At 34.2% G+C, this 13,633-nt stretch overlaps 1 protein-coding gene across 4 annotated transcripts in view; it reads left to right on the forward strand.

Annotated features, from left to right (window-relative positions):
* LINGO2 (leucine rich repeat and Ig domain containing 2) overlaps positions 1-13,633 on the forward strand; it is a 1,205,266-nt gene that overhangs the window by 517,522 nt on the left and 674,111 nt on the right. For all 4 annotated transcript variants that reach the window (XM_059924622.1, XM_059924625.1, XM_059924624.1 and 1 more), the window contains one exon: positions 3,408-3,488. The gene's annotated coding sequence lies outside the window, so the exon portion shown is untranslated. The remainder of the gene's footprint in view (positions 1-3,407; positions 3,489-13,633) is intronic.

Consider the following 13,633-nt stretch of genomic DNA (forward strand, 5'->3'; position numbering starts at 1 on the left):
TGATTCTTTTATCATTTATATTTGCATATCTCTAACCTTGAAGTTAAAGTCACTTTTGTTTGAATAAGGATTAAATCAGTCCTGATTGTATTTTAAAAATATTAATCCATATAAAATTAGTGTTATAGCATGTTCATTGACCTCTTTAACATTTTTCTCTCTTCACCACTATATCCTCCTCTTACTAATATTTTCTCTCATTTTTTGGATAATAACAATAACAGCTATCATTTAATCACTCACTAAGTGCTGGGGATTGTGCTAAATTCACTGTACTTTAATCCCCACATCAATCAAACGCTGTACTTAGAATCATTATCTGCTTCAGTATTACATACGCACTTGGGATTCACCTATAATATATACTCATCTCATTATAGAAAGAGACTATAATTAAGGCAAACAGTATCACATAGTGAAAAGGGAACTGACATTTCACACTACTCATGTGATCTTGGAGAAAAAACACATAATTTTTGTACACCTAAGGTAAAAAATTCTGTGTATGTTTTTCCAGGTTGGTGCTCAGGATTTTATTAGGTACATTGCCTGTTACAGGTATGATTTTATTGAACATCCTGAGCATGTGGGCAGATTCTTTTTTATTTTTATACATGGCTTGGGCTATCTTCTGTCTGCTAAATATTTGCAAATACACATTCATCAAGTCCCCATTTCTTGTGGGCTAGACAGTATTACTTATCTCAAATTGTATTCCTCACTCAAAATGCTAAAGGCGTATTTCCTCAAATTCTTTGTTCTGAGTCTTGTTCCAGCTCAGCTTGAGCCACATCCACCAATTCTTATGAAACTGATTTTTCATACTTTTCCTCTCCTTCCTGTGAACAATATTTACTCAATTACTAACATCTTTCTGCTACTTCCCCAAATCTTTTTGGTGTAAAGGATTTCCTCAACTTAAGATGAATGAACCACATGATTTAGGACCACATATGGACCCGGCTGCTTATCTTATTCATTACCATTTGATCCAGAATGTGATCTGTATCAAAGATCAGATTATTGGCCCCGTTATTATAACCATTGATTTAACTTTTAGGAATTATAGCTTTTTTTTTTTTTTTTTTCCTTCAGTGTTTCATGAAGAACCCAGCAAACTCTGAAGGAATGTCTCTTTAGACAGTTATACTCCTTCAACTCCCACCAAAAGAAACACACATGGACACATATACTTTTATGGGTTTTATCGACACGTGTCCCCCACCTTCTTTCTCCACTACCTTATCTGTCCCACACTCTGTTTTCTTTTTTTTTTCATTTAGCAAAATAATCTCTCTCTAATCCTTTATAGCTGGTTGCTTCTTTTGCATTTATACCATTTACTTTGCCATTATAGTTTATTTTTCATCTTTCTTAAACAATATTTGGTCTTAATTAAAATTGTCTTCTTCCAGCAACATTAGGAAATTCTGATGTGTGGGTTGGAGATACAGTACACATTCCTATTTCATATCTAATCTTTAATGTGATCATAAAAAAATGACTTGTGATGTTTCAGGATCATCCCCCTGCCCCATGGAAATATTAAAATGTAAGTTTCAAGTAACTAAATAATAGATTTTATTTGATAATTTTCACATTCCATATATATTTGTAATTATTCAATAAACACTTTAGACATTAAAAAGCATTTTCAGTGAATTAATGATATAAAACTTAAAATTCATAATTAGTTGGAAATAGCACTTTATTTTATGGAACATGCAACTTCCAATTTAGGGTTTTTATGCTGTAACATAGTATATGACAATGGCAACTGTCTGCAAAGTGTGACACTGTATATATCTTATTGATTAAATGAGATAGCCATATGAAAACACCTATCATAGCACTTATCACAGTGAGTCTTCAATAAAAGTTCAGGGTTGTTTATTGTAGAATTATGGATAACAAAATGAGATCAAGGCAAACAATTATGAATACAGAGTTAGAATATGATGAGGTACTGGATTAGTTGATGTATTTTCAGGAAAGCAGGATAGTTCTGCAATACATCCAGAAATTCATAAAATGCTATCCAGACATTCTTGGCATTTCAGTATTTTTTGCCTAGTGTCCCATTATTGTGAACTTTAGAGTGTTCTTTTTCTTGCCAAAAGTGGTTAACATTTTCTTTCAAAGTTTGTTTCTCCGTAATGTAAATGTAGCTTCTGATGTCTTTCTGGAATCTAATGGGACACGTTATTCACTGTACAGAATTTATTTGGCTGGAAAGCATCTTTTCTTCAAATTGAGTTCTAATACTCAATAATAGAAAAAAGAAACAAAGCAGCACATAGTGATGGAACTAGTAAAAAAAATTATATATATGTATATATATACTATGTATTATATATACATATATATTTATATAAACATATAAGTATTTAGTATATATATATTTAATATCTTTATATACTAAATAGATACAGTTAGCTCCTGATAGCAGTTTTTAGAAACACTGAGTTGGTAAAGTAATTCATATGAATCTGGCCTTTAAAACATGAACTTATATGATCCCTCTTGCAATAGGATAATAAGATGCTCATTTATTTCTGTTCTAATGTGCCACACCTGCCTTGACAAAGTTATACTTCTCAGTTAGGAGCACAATTTCCCCACTATCTCTGTTCCTAACCTCATCTTCTTTGCCACATAAAGGATTAAAGATTTTCAGAAAGAGGTGGGACATGAAGCACAGATGTCCGTGGTGCTGCTTCATTGAGATTTGTGCCTGGATTTTAACAGTATGAGGCTTGGATTGAGGGAGATGTAGGAGAGGGATGGAATACAGTCCCATTCTATATAAATAGTATTATTAATTTTTTTTTTACTGTGCATAGTATATATTGTCTACAAATAGAAGCCACCTAAATACCTACATATTGCATATCAACTTACCAAATTGATGACTATTATTTTCCACATTTTATGAATCTTCTCCAGGAAAATTATGGGAAATAAAGTAAGAATACTTGCTTAAATCTAGTAAAGAAGTCAATAGTAAAAGAAACAAGGAGCCAACACCCCCTATTACTTGTAACTCAGTGTTAAGACGAGAAAAATATTTATGTTGGTAATGTGTATATAATAAGAAAACATTTCAATTACAAATGTTTTAGTTTTCATAGTACAACTGCCTTTCCTGGTAAAATAACATGGGATTGAATGGTTTTCTTTTTTTGTAATATTTCATAATCTGGAGCCTATTTGGTACCATGGAAATCCCAGAAATTTTCATTTCTATTTTGTGCATTTAACAAAATCTATAATAACAGCAATATATAGGGAGTTAATTTTTAAATGGCAATGAGGAGTGATAATAAACATTTCATAGCTAATCAGCATCACTCTACAGAGACATAGATTGCTCTAAGTGTTCTCCTTCACCTTCCTTTTATTTATAGGAATGGAAGACTGCCACTGGAAAGCTGCATCATGAGCTGCTTGGGCTTCTGAAGTGTCCAATGGATTTTTAAGTACATAAGGTAAATACTGACTTTATTTTAATTGTATTTTCAGGATGTAATGAAATACCATTTTTTTGTCTTAACACTTATTTTCTTTATATCAAGAAGGAAGTTAATTTTCTTTCATTTGGTCATGTATTTAATTAAGTAGTTCCTCTGGTTTGTTAGCTCCAAAGTGACTGGGGGAAGTTATTGGTATATTGACAACCCACTGCTGGGCTTATGCATTTTCCTCTGTAAAAGTATCTCATATATTATATTGTTTCAGACATATATTAATATGTTTCAGACAGTCTGTACAGTGTTCTTGTTTGCTCAAAGTCATTTTGTCCCTTTAAACACTATGTTAGCATGTTCAAATATTACACATAAAGTTTAATGGCTAAAGATATTTTCTTTATTAATACTTATGACTTAGGTAGTCGTGTTGGAGGTAGATTATTATTAATTTGAAGTGGAAGCTGAGTTACATCTGGGCTTTTTTTTTTTTTTTTTTTTCATTAGTTCTGGAGGGTAACACATTTGCTCACTCTGTAATTTAAGAAATTACAGCTACAAGAATAGAAATTGCTTCAGTGGCTTGAGTATGTCTGGTGTGGATGACTTTCTTTTCCTTGGAAGGTATTATTAGTTTTCCTACTTTCTCTTTCTCTACTAGTGGTCCTTTACCAAGCAACACAACAAGGTTTTTATTTTTTATTATTTTTAAAAATTTTTTGTTTTCAGTTGTTAGAGAGTAAATTAAAACATTTGCAATTACTGTTTTCCTTTTACCGCCTAAAACTACAGAGAAAGGAATTAGGATTCCAGGGGTGCCTAGGAAGACAAGGCTTGGCTAGTAACTGTTCAGAAATCCTCATTTAATGCAACTAAAGGGAGACATATGGGGCTGCTCACTTGTGTCCTCATGAAGACCAAGAAATGAAGCAAAGAACATTTTTTTCTGAAAAATGGGTTTCCTAGAAAGGGAATATACCTGCTTCCAGCACTGTTTCACATGCTTATCAGACAAACAATAATAGCCAAGAAGGAATGACTTGTATGTAAATAGTCTACCTAGGCACAAGTGGTGGATACACGCACACACCAACACACACACACACACACACTTATCAGTCTAGGATGGTGTTTTGGGATCCAAAGGAAATTCACACTCTCTATGCATAGAAATATAGATTTTAAATGAAAAAAAGAAATATATTTCAAGGCATAATAGGAGAGAAATTAAATATACACAAAATATACTAAATTGGTCAAATTTTAAAAATAAAGGCATCATTGATAAAATTTAAATCATGAACTGCATGATGAAACATGTGGCTCACATTTTACAAGGGTCTCCATTATGTTAACTTGGATGAGATAATAGGGAAAGAATGAGCAGTCATGTGAAGAGAATTAGGGGAAACTGCTCATTTGCACAGCACAAAACTGTCTATCATTCACAGGCCTCTTCCAATCAAAGAGAACATTTAATGGCACTTAAAATATGATAAATTTGACGTGATTTGAAGACACTGTGAAATATAATTGCTTCTTTGAATATTTTATAGTATAGTCTTTCATAGTTCCTTTAGCCAGTTTAAGAAATCCTGGTAAATTAACCTCTTTTTCCTGATTGAATTTATGTGAAATTCTACAGTCTATCCCTGCTTGTGAACCCAAAGAACGCTGGCTGTCTTCAGATTTTTTGGTAATAGATGGGAAGTGGTTTTATTTTTATCAGCAAAAAATGAAATACACACTATTAATTTATTAAATGACTAGAGGTTATTTTGAAAATTAATTTCATTTAATTTTGATGGGATTTTTAAAAAACATTCAAAACCATATGGAAATTTGTCTACACTGAGAACTTTCATTTTAACAAAAGTTTAAGGCATATAACATAAGCAGAATCCAAGGACAGAGCCCCTATCTTCTATTTAGATTCTTGTTCTAACAATTAAGCTTATTTTCACTTCCATTTTCAGCCCCTTCCTCCCAAACACTGGCTCCTTCTCCTTTGCCCACACAGTCAAGTCTTCATCTAAAGTGACAAAGGGAGATTTTAACGGTGTCCCCCTCACTCCCACTATATGCCTATTTTTTATTGCTAATGTTTATTTCCTCAAAACCTTACGTGAGGTTTTAAAATTTATGTTCTCCATTCTACATATCACAATGTGTATGTGTGTGTATATATATATTTAAATCATTATTAGTTGAGTGAGCTAAATTGTGAATATAGCAGAGACATGCTGTACAAAGAAACATATTCAAGTTTAGAAAGTATATGTCTCCAGTGTGTTGGACAGCGTGCAATTAGAATGTGGATGACATTAACAGGCATATTGAACTGTGAAGGGGCTGTAACATAGGTTAGCACTCGGAATAGAAGACTCCCAAAACTGAGAACTGAATCCACAAGTTGAAGAAGGACAGTGATAAACTCAAAGATAATTACCCAGAACAAACATGATAATGAAGTAATCTGAAGATTTGAAAGAATTATGTATGCCTTGTTTTAAGAAGATAAGACTTACAAGTGCTAGAGATGATAATTCTCTAAGTATTTGAATTGATGGCAGATGGAAGGGAGGGTAACACCTGTATAGCTGTGACTCAGAGAGGTTCTGGGACATTTGGGTGTAAAGTGACCAGATGGGGTAAAGATTTTTAAAATAATACTATATGGGTTTAGTTTAAGCAAACAAAACACAAAGAAAAAAATGTAAAAATTAGAATTTCTCCCAAAACATAATGGGCTGCTGCATAAAGGGCTGAGAGTCCTGACTCTAGAGATGTCACCTGGTGTGGCTGGCTTGCCGGCCGCTTCTCACCAGGAATACATGATTCAGTCAGCATTGCAAGAGATGACACTTCACATCTTCTACATTACTCTTATCATTCTTTGATGGCCTTTTATGTGGAGAAGTATCCCTTACATATGTCATTAGACCATGTATTTAGTACTAAATGTAGCTGATTTACAATACTGTATTAGTTTTAGGTGTACAGCATAGTGATTCAGTATTTTTACAGATTATATTCCATTATCGCTTACTACAAGACAATGGGTATAATTCCCTGTACTATACAGTATATAGTTGTTTATATCTATTAATCCCATATCCCTAATGTGTTCCTCTCTCCTTTCCTCTCCCTTTTGGTAACCACAAGTTGGTTTTCTGTCAGTGAGTCTGTTTTCTGTTTTGTATATACATTCACATGTGTTATTTTTTAGACTCCACATGTAAGTGATGTTGTATAGTATTTGCCTTTCTCTGCCTAACTTATTTCACTAAGCATAATATTCTCTGGGTCCACCCATGTTGCTGCAAATGGCAGTATTTCATTCTTTTTTATGGCTGAGTAATATTCCATTATATATATATGGCATATGTGTATATGTGTATATATACACACACAAATATATATATATATATATACACACAAATATATATATATATATATATACACACATACATATATATGCCATTTCTTCTTAATTCAATCACACTTGGGTTGCTTCCATGTCTTTCCTATTATAAATAGTGCTGCTATGAATGTTGGGGTACATGTATCTTTTTGAATTAATGTTTTCATTTCTTCCTGGTATATACTCAGGAGTGGAATTTCTGGGTCATATAATAGTTCTATTTTTTAGTTTTTTAAGGAACTCCATACTGTTTTCCTTAGGGTTGCACCAATTTACATTCCCACCAGTAGTGTATGAGTGTTCCCTTTTCTCCACATCCTCTCCAAAATTTATTTGTAGACTTTTAGATAATGGCCATTCTGACAGGTGTAAAATGATACTTCATTGTGGTTTTGATTTGCATCTCTCTAATAATTAACATAGTTGAGCATCTTTTTCATGTGCCTGTTAGCCATCTGTGTCTTCTTTGGGAAAATGTGTGTTCAAGTCTGCCCATTTTTTGATTGGATTGTTTGCTTTTTTGATATTGAGTAGTGTGAGCTGTTTGTATATTTTGGATATTAATTCCTTGTCGGTCACATCATTTGCAAATATTTTCTCCCCATCTGTAGGTTGGCTTTTCATTTTGTTGATGGTTTTCTTTGCTGTGCAAAGCTTTTAAGTTTAATTAGGTCCCATTTGTTTATTTTTGCTATTATTACTTTTGCCTTGGGAGACTGATCCAAGAAAATATTGCTATGATTTATGTCAGAGTGGGTTTTGTTTTTGCCTATGTTCTCTTCTAGGAGTTTTTTGGTGTTGTGTCTTACATTTACACATTAAACCATTTTAATGGTTTACATTAAAATGGTTTACATTTAAACCATTTAAATTATATTTTTGTATATGGTGTGAGGGAATGTTCTAATTTCATTGTTTCACATGTGGCTGTCCAGCTTTCCCGTCATCACTTGTTGACTTTGTTTTCTTTACTGCATATTCTTGCCTCGTTTGTTATAGATTAATTGACCATAGGTGTGTGGGTTTATTTCTGGACTCTCTATTCTGTTCCATTGATCTATATGTCTGTTTTTTTTTGGTTTTTTTGTTTGTTTGTTTGTTTTTGCCAATACCACACTATTTTGATTACTGTAGCTTTGTAGTATAGTGTGACATCTGAGAGGGTTTATACCTCCAGCTTTGTTCTCTTTTCTTAGGATTGCTTTGGCAATTCTGGGTCTTTTGTGGTTCCCTATTAATTTTGGAATTATTTCTTCTATTTCTGTTAAAAATGACCTGGGTATTTTGATAAGGATTGCATTAAATCTGTAGATTGCTTTGGGTAGTATGGCCAAATTAATAATATTGATTATTCCAATACAAAAGCATAGTATATCTTTTCATTTTTTAAAATCATCTTCAGTTTCCTTCATCAGTGTTTTATAATTTTCAGCATATAGACCTTTCACTTCCTTCATGAAGTTTAATCCTAGATTTTTTTTGTAGCAATTTTAAACAGGATTTTTTTTTTACTTTCTCACTCTGATATATCATTATTAGTGTGTAGAAATGCAACAGATTTGTGTATATTAATCTTGTATCCTGCAACCTTGCTTAATTCATTTATTAGTTCTACTAGTTTTGGGGTGGAGACTTTAGGGTTCTTTATATAGAGTATCATGTCATATGCAAATAGTAATAGTTTTACCCCTTCCCCTCCAATTTGGATACCTTTTATTTCTTTTTCTTATTTGATTGCTGTGTCTAGGACTTCCAATACTATGTTAAATAGAAGTGGTAAGAGTAAGCATCTTTGTCTCTTCTTGAATTTATTGGGAGGGCTTTCATCTTTTCCCCACTGAGTATTATGTTGGCTGTGGGCTTGTCATAAATGTCCTTTATTATGTTGAAATATGTTCCCTCTATACACACTTTGATGAGAGTTTTTATCGTGAATGGATGTTGAATTTTGTCAAATGCTTTTTCTGCATCTATTGAGATGATCATGTGGTTTTTATCTTTCCTTTTGTTGATGTGGTGTATCACATTTATTGATTTTTGTGTGTTGAACCATCCTTGTAACCCTGGAATAAATCCAACTTGATCATGGTGTATGATCCATGTTATGTATTGTTGGATTAGGTTGCTAATGTTTTCTTAATTTAGGATGATTTTTATATAAAAAATTTTGTTTAGAAAAAATGTAGAATTTCTTCAGGGATTTTTGCTTGAGGCTTGCCTCCCAATTGTAGTAGCACAGCTTGGAGGGTATAGTCTTGATCTGGAAGTACTTTAATGATTACTTTTTCCCATGAGAAGGGTGGAAGATTTGGCTGTATCACCTTGAAGAAAGTGAAGTGAACAGGCTGTCTTGGATGTAGTCAGAGCTGAATTTGAGAGAGAAATTCAGGGGTATATGGGTTGAAATGCTCGAGCCCTCATTTCCTTTCTGAGCATGTTGGGGTTTAATCTTTCTGGAATGATTCTATTTTAATTCCATCCCTAACTAGGAAATTGACTTGAAGTCAACTCTTTACTCTGTTTTTAGTTCATCTGTATAAGAAGGCTAAGCAAATGACCCGCAAGATTCTTTATAGCTACAAAAATCTATGAATTTCACCTATGTGACATGTTTCCAATAGTGAAGCAGAATGTTTTAGTGGTTACAGTCTCAGGCCCAGTGCAGCATTCCTGGGTTCCCACTTACTGCATCTGTCACCTTGGTAATTTAGGGCAGGTCTCTGGGGCTTTGTTTACTAGTCTGTGAAAAGAGGATGATGAAACTACTGCTCATGTTATTGATGTTGTTATTGAGGTTCATGTATTAATGATGGTAAGAAAGAATGACTTAACATCAACCATTGCTAACTACATGCTTTGCCATTTCACTGGCCTTGAATTACAGCCCAACAATTATGCAGTTACCAAGGAGTACATTTTATAGTATAGATTAAAGTTAAGTATTTTGTGGGTGCTTTACTTATTATTTTTTAATAATTTAGGATTATGACTAGGATAAGATGTTGGCCTTTCAATAAGAAAGGATGTATTGGATAAGACCAGAGTTCTTCCTAAGGAAAGTCCAGATGTTGGCTATAGATATTCCCTTTTGTATTTCTCTGCATGGGTGCAATGGTAGCCTGTTCAAGTAAGTGTTCTGGTTTAGGTATTGAGAAGATGCCAAAATTATGCATGCTTTAAAACCTATGGATATGTCTTAATTTGTAACACCTAATGATTATGGTCTGTTACTCATCATACAGATATATACATCACAGTTTCTCCCAGACAGTATTAATCAGCAAAGTAGTGGCAAGAAATAATATTGAGGGAGGATTGCCTGAATGATATGAATATTTTTCATTCATGAATATAGCTTAAATTTTATCAGTGGATTAAATAAGACTATTAAAATCTTTGTGTTTACTGTATAGAAGTACTTTCACTGAACCACGGCTTGAATCAATACAATCGACTTACACTGATTTGTGTTATAGATGTTAGAAACCCATGCTTACGTTTATTGTAGTAATGTTATTTATGGTATGGTTTTTCTTCATCCTTTATAAAGTTTCTCCATTAAGGGACAAGGGAAGACAATACTTCCCTCCAGTCTCAGCACTCCAAAAGGTAGGGTTTCTCCTGGCAACTTGTTTATTTTTAACACCATTCCAGTAGATCATGTAATAGATTTAGTTACAGGTACTTGTAGGGTGCTTGGAAGCTCAGAACCAAATCTGTTGCACATGTCAGCAAGTAAATAGGATTGAATGATATATATATGGTAGTGAAGTATAACTGCTTTGGGATCAGTCTAGGCATGGATCCCATCTCTTTTATTTGGACCTAGGGTAGATTTGGTCAGGATGCCTCCTTATTTTTTTTTCAGTGTTTATATTATGATGCTGTGGTGAAGTTTAAGTAAGAAAATCACTTAATATATTAATACACATTCTTGCTAAGTGTTAGCTATTGTCAATAGTAAAATAAGAAGTTCCCAAGAAGCACCTTTTTTTCTGCCACCTTTTGTGGCTTACCAACACACACACACACACAAACACACACACACATTTATGCATGTATTCATTCAGTAAACATTTACTGAGTGTCTATTATGTTCACTTATTACTCCTATGTCTGAGTAAACAGTACAGATAAGATCCTTGTTGTCATAGAGCTTATGCTCTAAATGGGTGTTGTAGGGTATGGAGTTCATTAACAATAAAAATAGGTGAAAGAAAATATTTGGTAATAATAAGTTCTAAGTTGGAAGTAAAACAAGTTAAGAGCCTGAGGAGCTACTTCAAACTGTGTGTCAGAAAAGGCCTCACTGTAGAGGTGACGTTTTAAGCAGGAGCATAAATGATACGAATGAGCCACCTGTGCAATATCTGCAGGAAGAGCTTTCAGAAAGAAGGAAGATCTAAGTCCCAAGAAGAGATAGTAGCCTAACTGTAGAGATTCCAAGGTGCTGTGGGATAGCCATCAGTGAGCATTTATGCATGTAGGCATGGGACTGCCCTATCTTCCTTTCACTGTGAAAGGCCGAGGTCTTCCTACATGGAGAAGGCCAGTCATCTTTCTTACTAACACACTTCTCCTTTCTATCTTACCTCCACATGGTAAACTGACCGAGGGCTTACTCCCTAGGCAGCTAGCTCCCTCTTATCTGTATTTTCCTTTAAGACATCTGATCCGATCAGTGTCAGATATACAATTTGGGCTTGAATTTGGAGTGGAGTAGAAGAATTCTCTCAGGCTTCTAACCCAAGTCCTGGTTCCAACCCAGTTTATCACAGTTCTCCATCTTAGCATTTAGGTCCCAAACACTGTAATAAGAAAGTGGAACTTTGCCCAATTGCCAGCGTTCCTTGTAGACAGCTCCCTTAGGAATGACACAAAGAGTAGCCCCGTGGTCTCACAAAGGAGTCCCATAGTCCTGGATTCCCCTAGCCATTGGCTACTTGTTTTCGAGTAGGTAGTAACTTTATCCTTAGCATTATTGAACCAGTTCAGTTTAAAAAATTGTCCTCACTTATTTTTACCTTACACCAAAAGCAACTTAACCATCTCAAATCCTTTTAGGAGTAAGCAGAACACAACACACTCTCTCAATGTAATTTCTTACTTCTGTTTACTAAATACTTCATATTACGTATCGGTGGCATTTTTGTTCCTTATGAATACCACAGTCTCGTCAATCTTAATAAGGCACTTAAATACCTCAGTCCTCTTTGTGATGATCAGTTCAGATATAATCTCAGGTTGATTCTTCCAGGAATATTGGTCCAGTTTTTGTGCTTATCTCAACCCTATACTGGTCCTCATGCATCCCGTGGGCCCAATAGTTTGATCCCTTCGTGACTCAACAGTTATCTTCAGTGCATAGCTTACAGGCAAAGAGAAAGGAACTAAAATTAAAAATGACCTTTTAAAACGTTTTACATTTTCTTTCTATACCCATATGTTGTCAATGATCAGTGTTTTATTGGAAGAGGTGAAAGTATTAATAACTATTTTTGAGATTTGAAGAGGAGGACCTTATTTCATTGTTTGATTTGCAGCTTCTTCAAGGCCCTTCCCAGTACTTTGCTCAAAGTAAGAGTTGAGGTGCATTGAATCGGCTTTGCATTTGCTGCATGCCTTTCCCACAGGGCCTGGGGGATAGCTAATCAAAAAGCAACTGCAAGTCACCATGCTTACAGCATCGTCCTTTTATCACCAGAAGAGAGGCTTGAAATGAATTTAAGTACCTGGGTTTTTTTGTCTGACAGATATAATTTCTGCCCTATATTTTCTCCTTATCCTCCCAGTTATGGAAGATAACAGGAAAAATAGTAAGGGTCCTGTGAACCCTTACATTACTACCCTCAATATGTGAAGCTCTATTAGTAATTTTGTACTCCAACTCTGTGAAAACTGTTTTCTGAGGAAAAATGAATTTTCCTTCAGAATGTTGGGAATCAGAATCTTTGTCCACTGAGTGAGCTAAAGTTTGAATGATAATGGATCTCAGTAGAAACAGAAGAACATCATTTTTGTATCAATATTCATACAATTTCTATAACATTGCCATGTGCCAAGCATTATTTTAAGCACTTTAAATTTACTTTATTAATCCGTGTAATAGCCTTATGAAAGGAAAATTATCATTATCCCCATTCTACAGATGAACAAACTGAGGACTGAAGAAATTAAATAACTTGCCCAAGATCACACAACTGATAAATACAATATGTGACCTAACAAGATGCACTTATCAACAAAGGCGTACAACAAAAGACTATTTCTTGAGAGAGTATAGGCCACAATGACAATAACGTAGTCATTGCAGAATGAAAAATGCTTCTCTTGGTGCTCTCTCCTCAAAATTTCCTGTCAGTTGATAGGTTACGTGAGGAGGAACGACTTTAGAGATTGATTAAAAAGTTTATAATATGAAGTTAAGTCTGTATCAAGAAAACTTTAGAGAAAGTAGTAGAAAGAAAGGCCTCAATTCCTCATGCTTGCAGACTAAGTAATTTTGCCACCCAAGTCTAAATTTTCCCCTCAGAAAGAAAGATAAGATTAATCTCAGCAAGTCTCTGGTAAACCTATTTACATTGGGCCTCCCTCTGGATTCTGGTTACATTTTGCCCTACTGTTGTGTGACACCTAGCATCCTTGGAATCTTTTTATGACTCTGAGTGCAAGTTCCACATGTAATTTACAACAGCATTAAAAAAATTGCAACACCTAATTAATTCACCAATCAGCTCTCAGA

The sequence above is a fragment of the Balaenoptera ricei genome, chromosome 6 (assembly GCF_028023285.1).
Source record: "Balaenoptera ricei isolate mBalRic1 chromosome 6, mBalRic1.hap2, whole genome shotgun sequence".
Classification (NCBI taxonomy): domain Eukaryota; kingdom Metazoa; phylum Chordata; class Mammalia; order Artiodactyla; family Balaenopteridae; genus Balaenoptera; species Balaenoptera ricei.